This window comes from Triticum urartu, chromosome 1A, assembly GCF_056163025.1.
Source record: "Triticum urartu cultivar PI428250 chromosome 1A, HENAU_Tu73, whole genome shotgun sequence".
In the NCBI taxonomy this organism is placed as follows: Eukaryota; Viridiplantae; Streptophyta; class Magnoliopsida; order Poales; family Poaceae; genus Triticum; species Triticum urartu.
This window is the reverse complement of record NC_141873.1, coordinates 291199054-291205925: the sequence shown is the minus strand read 5'-3', so window position 1 is coordinate 291205925 and position 6872 is coordinate 291199054.

The following is a 6872-nucleotide window of genomic DNA, read 5'->3' as shown; positions in this document are numbered from 1 at the left end:
ATAACTGTCCAGAGGGGGATTCAGAGGGAGCCGACCACTCCTATTTACCCCCTGAGGTGTTTACTCTAACCTGGCATGCTGATGTTGGTCATATCATACATATGGCGCCTCACATTGTTTACAGTATACTCCCTCCGTCCAAAAATTCTTGTCTTATATTTGTCTAAATACGAATGTATCAAGTCACGTTTTAGTATTAGATACATCCATATCTAGATGAATCTAAGATAAGAATTTTGGAACGGAGGTAGTACATCTTATATGTCATCGGCTTAGTTTAGATTTGCTTTGTGTGAATGCCACCTGTTTGGTTTCTATATCATACTTCCACCACTCCTAAATATTTGTCTTTTTAGATATTTCAACAAGTGACTACATACAGAGCAAAATGAGTGAATCTACACTCTAAAATATGTATATATATATACATCCGTACGTGGTAGTCCATTTGAAATCTCTAAAAAGATAAATATTTAGGAACGGAGGGAGTGTATGGGAATTATGCAATGCCATCTTCTTTAGCCAGGCATCATATACGTGAATCATGCAATGCCATCCTGTTTAGCCAGTCATCGTATATGTGAATTGTATCATGCCATTTTTTCATAATGTATTCCATTTGTCAACAATGTTTATACATTCATCTACTCTTCCTGTGTATCATCCATTTGAGTCGGTCATGGGAAAATCTCGAGTGAAAACAAGGTCTTCTGAGCAGTCAGTGCTACCTGTCGATGCAGATTTCTTGTTGGTTACAAATATCTCCTCAGAGGAGGATTCAGAGACAGATGACCAGTCGTATCCCCCCCGATGTGCATGCTTTAACTTGGCAGGGTTATATTGCTCATATCATGCATATGGTGTCTTGCATTGCCATGCCATCTGCTTAGATTAGACATTCTTTGTGTGAATGCCTCCTGTTTGCTTTCTATATCAGATATGTGAATTATGCAATGCCATGTTTTTCAGCGAGTTATCATATATGTGAATTATGCACCGCCATGTAGCCAGGCATCATATATGTGAATTAAATCATGCCATCCTTTTTTTTCATTATGTATTCCATCTGTTGACAATCTCTGTATATTGAACTACTCTTCATGTGTATCAGCCATTTGAGCCGGTTATGGGAAAATCGGGCATGAAAACAAGGTCTTTAGAGCAGGCAATGGTACCTGTTGAAGCATATATCTCGATGGTTACAGCTAGATCCTCAGAGGAGGATTCAGAGACAGATGACCAGTCCTATATCTCACGTGAGGTGTATGATCTAATTTTCAATGTTTATATTTCTCATATCATGCATATGGTGTCTTGCATTGCTTAGTTTAGACATCATATGCACAATATTCAATTCCATCTACTTAGTTTAGAGATCATACATGCGAGTGACAGCTGCTTAGTATATGAATCAATTATGTCAGTTATATCATGCCATGCTATATACTTAGACGACATGTATGTGAATTATTTCATCCCAACCTATTTTAGAAAGACATCATATAGTTTTGTCATGTCATCCTGTTTAGATACTAATCATATGTTGAATTATGCCATTATATCATGTTAAGTTATCCATCATATATCTGAAACTGTGTCATGCTATCCTGTTTAGTTAGCCATCATATATGTGGAATTGTGTCATGCTGTCTTGTTTGGTTAGACCACATATATGTGAATTATCACATCTGTCTATCATACAATGTCTGTACGTTCAATTTATTTTCTTGTTTATCAGCCATTTGAATTGGAGGGGGTGATGGTAGTATCTAAGGGAGCAAAAACTCGTTCTTCACAAAAGACGGTGCTACCCGTCGATGCAGATAGAACCATGGTTATACTGGCCCATGAACTAGCCCCACTACACATAATCGAGACTCTTCGAGATTGCACACTTACACCATTGGACAGAGAACCAGCTACACCCATCTAACCCCAACCCCAACAGAGAGTAACCCACTTCTAGTTGACACATCACCATGTCCACCACAGAGTACCCCCACACGAGTAGTTTGTAAAGCAACTGCGGTGCCCAAAGCACGAAGGCCACCATAGCGAACCCAAACTCCATGTTTAAAGTAGAAGAGCAACTATTCTCAGGTCAGATTCCGTAGCTATGGTCCATACTCCTTTGTTGTTGCATCACTGTATTTACTCATACCAACTACTTTCGAATTTGAAGGATCCAATTGGAACTCCAATGGTGCAACAGGTATGTTTTAAACCTATTTCTTTAACTGGATTGTTGTTCTAACTTCCTGCTCTATGTTGATTTCAGTTTTAGATGTATAAACAATTATGTTCTCATGTGATGCATATTACAAGTGTTGCCAGTGCTGTGTAGTTTCTCACACTTATATTTTGTCTATGTTGTCGTGTCTCAAAAATATATGATTAGAACTGTGTCTCTATCTTGATTTGGCAACATAAACTAGAATGATATGGACAATACAGTGACCATAGTACATAGATATATGTTTGTTTCATGTTGTTATCATGTCCACCATACTACTGAACCAGTTTACCAAAATGAGTTTCGTATACTACATGCTAAACGTGTGATGTGTCTGCTTGTTTCTCTTGTAGAATGTGAACATAATATTGGAGAAGAGCACCCCACTATGCAATGGTAAAGAAAGTAATGCAGATAAGGTTCAAGGTAGTGAGACAACCCTATTGGTCTCCAAGAAAGGTGATAAAAACGATCTTGTAGACACTGAGACAACCCCACAGTCCTGCGTTGATGTAGTGTTTGAGTTACTGGCCAGTACCGCTGGCATAAGCTCTTCGAAGTCGCTGCCTGAATCACTTTGGCTTCTTCAGTCTCAGCTACAAGCTGAAAGCATCAGTCAGCTATGCGGCAGCAAGAAGCCGAAGGACTAAGGAAGTGATGTCTACTATACAACCTTCTTCTTGTAAATGTTGTTGGGCCTCCAAGTGCAGAGGTTTGTAGGACAGTAGCAAATTTCCCTCAAGTGGATGACCTAAGGTTTATCAATCCGTAGGAGGCGTAGGATGAAGAAGGTCTCTCTCAAGCAACCCTGCAACCAGTTCGGTGAAGAGATGGTGATACAAGTGGTATATGGATAGTAGATAAATGTTTTTGTAATCTGAAAATATAAAAACAGAAAGGTAACTAATGATAAAAGTGAGCGTAAACGGTATTGCAATGTGTTGAAACAAGGCCTAGGGTTCATACTTTCACTAGTGCAAGTCCTCTCAACAATAATAACATAATTGGATCACATAAATATCCCTCAACATGCAACAAATAGTCACTCCAAAGACACTAATAGCGGAGAACAAACAAAGAGATTATGGTAGGGTACGAAACCACCTCAAAGTTATTCTTTCCAATCAATCCGTTGGGCTATTCCTACAAGTGTCACAAACAGCCCTAGAGTTCGTACTAGAATAACACCTTAAGACACAAATCAACCAAAACCCTAATGTCACATAGATACTCCAATGTCACCTCAAGTATCCGTGGGCATGATTATACAATATGCATCACACAATCTCAGATTCATCTATTCAACCAACACAAAGGACCTCAAAGAGTGCCCCAAAGTTCTACCGGAGAATCACGACAAAAACGTGTGCCAACCCCTATGCATAGGTTCATGGGCGGAACCCGCAAGTTGATCACCAAAACATACATCAAGTGAATCACGTGATATCCCATTGTCACCACAGATATCCACGGCAAGACATACATCAAGTGTTCTCAAATCTTTAAAGACGCAGTCTGATAAGATAACTTCAAAGGGGAAACTCAATTCATTACAAGAGAGTAGAGGGGGGACGAAACATCATAGGATCCAAGTATAATAGCAAAGCTCGCGATACATCAAGATCGTATCATCTCAAGAACACGAGAGAGAGAGAGAGAGAGATCAAACACATAGCTACTGGTACATAACCTCAGCCCCGAGGGAGAACTACTCCCTCCTCGTCATGGAGAGCACCGGGATGATGAAGATGGCCACCGGAGAAGTATTGCCCCCTCCGGCAGGGTGCCGGAACGGGTCTAGATTGGTTTTTGGTGGCTACGGAGGCTTCTGGCGCCGGAACTCCCGATCTATTATGCTCACGGATGTTTTTAGGGTATATGGAGATATATAGGCGGAAGAAGTACGTCAGGGGGGCCACGAGGGGCTCACGAGGGTGGAGGGCGCGCCCCCTGCCTCGTGACCTCCTCGCAGATCCCCCGACGTTCACTCCAAGTCTTCTGGGCTTCTTTCCTTCCAAAAATGAGTTCTGTGAAGTTTCAGGTCAATTGGACTCCGTTTGGTTTTCCTTTTCTTTAAAACCCTAAAACAGGGTAAAAACAGAAACTGGCACTGGGCTCTGGGTTAATAGGTTAGTCCCAAAAATGATATAAAAGTGTATAATAAGGCCCATAAACATTCAAAACAGTAAATAATATAGCATGGAGCAATCAAAAATTATAAATACGTTGGAGACGTATCAGCATCCCCAAGCTTAATTCCTGCTCGTCCTCGAGTAGGTAAATGATAAAAAGAATTTTTGATGTGGAATGCTAGTTGGCATAATTTCAATGTGATTCTTCTTAATTGTGGTATGAATATTCAGATCTGAAAGATTCAAGACAGAAGTTCATATTGACATAAAAATGATAATACTTCAAGCATACTAAGTAAGCAATTATGTCTTCTCAAAATAACATGGCTAAAGAAAGTTCATCCCTACAAAATCATATAGTTTAGTCATGTTTCATTTTCGTCACACAAGATTGCTCTCATCATGCACAACCCCGATGACAAGCCAAGCAATTGTTTCATACTTTAGTAATCTCAAACCTATAAACTTTCACGCAATACATGAGCGTGAGCCATGGATATAGCACTATGGGTGGAATAGTATATAATGAGGGGGGTTATGTGGAGAAGACAAAAAGGAGAAAGTCTCACATCAACGAGGTTAATCAATGGGCTATGGAGATGCCCACCAATTGATGTTAATGCAAGGAGTAGGGATTGCCATGCAACGGATGCACTAGAGCTATAAATATATGAAAGCTCAAGAAAATAAACTAGTGGGTGTGCATCCAACTTGCTTGCTCACGAAGACCTAGGGCACTTGAGGAGGCCCATTGTTGGAATATACAAGCCAAGTTCTATAATGAAAAATTCCCACTAGTATATTAAAGTGATAACATGAGAGACTCTCTACTATGAAGATCATGGTGCTACTTTGAAGCACAAGTGTGGTAAAAGGATAGTAACATTGTCCCTTCTCTCTTTTTCTCTCATTTTTTTGGGGCCTTCTCTTTTTTATGGCCTTTCTCTTTTTTGGGGCCTTCTCTTTTTTTATGGCCTTTCTTTTTTTATTCCTCACTTGGGACAATGCTCTAATAATGATGATCATCACACTTCTATTTATTTACAACTCAATGATTACAACTCGATACTAGAACAAAGATGACTCTATATGAATGCCTCTGGCGGTGTACCGGGATATGCAATGAATCAAGAGTGACAGGTATGAAAGAATTATGAATGGTGGCTTTGCCACAAATACAATGTCAACTACATGATCATGCTAAGCAATATGACAATGATGAATGTGTCATGATGAACAGAATGATGGAAAGTTGCATGGCAATATATCTCGGAATGGCTATGGAAATGCCATAATAGGTAGGTATGGTGGCTGTTTTGAGGAAGATATAAAGATGTTTATGTGTGATAGAGCGTATCATATCACGGGGTTTGGGTGCACCGGCGAAGTTTGCACCAACTCTCAATGTGAGAAAGGGCAATGCACGGTACCGAAGAGGCTAGCAAGGATGGAAGGGTGGGAGTGCGTATAATCCATGGACTCGACATTAGTCATAAAGAACTCACATACTTATTGCAAAAGTCTACAAGTCATCAAAAACCTTGGCACTACGCGCATGCTCCTAGGGGGATAGATTGGTAGGAAAAGACCATCGCTCGTCCCCGTCCGCCACTCATAAGGAAGACAATCAAATAACACCTCATGTTTCAAATTTGTTACATAACGTTTACCATACGTGCATGCTACGGGACTTGCAAACTTCAACACAAGCATTTCTCAATTTCACAACTACTCAACTAGCACGACTTTGATATTATTACCTCCATATCTCAAAACAATCATCAAGCATCAAACTTCTCTTAGTATTCAATACTCTATATGAAAGTTTTTTACTAATCTTGTATACCTAGCATATTAGGATTATTTAAGAAAACTACCATGCTGTTTAGGACTCTCAAACTAATATAAGTGAAGCATGATAGTTCATCTATTTCTTCAAAATAAAACTACCACCGTGCTCTAAAAAGATATAAGTGAAGCACTAGAGCAACAACAAACTACTCCGGAAGATATAAGTGAAGATCAATGAGTAGTCGAATAATTATGCAACTATGTGAAGACTCTCTAACATTTAAGAATTTCAGATCTTGATACTTTATTCAAACAGCAATCAAAGCAAAATAAAATGACATTCTAAGAATGGCAAACATCATGTGAAGAAGAAAAAACTTAGGATCAACCAATACTAACCGATAGTTGTTGAAGAAGAAAGGTGGGATGCCAACCGGGGCATCCCCAAGCTTAGACGCTTGAGACTTCTTAAAATATTATCTTTGGGTGCCTTGGGCATCCCCAAGCTTGAGATTTTGTGTCTCCTTAATTCCTCTCATATCACGGTCTCCCTAAATCTCAAAAGCTTCATCCACACAAAACTCAACAAGGACTCGTGAGATAAGTTAGTATAAACCATTGCAAAAACCTTATCATACTCTACTGTAGCAAATCACTAAAATTATTATTCAACATTTCATACTAAATGCCTCTGCATATTTAATAGTCCTATCCTC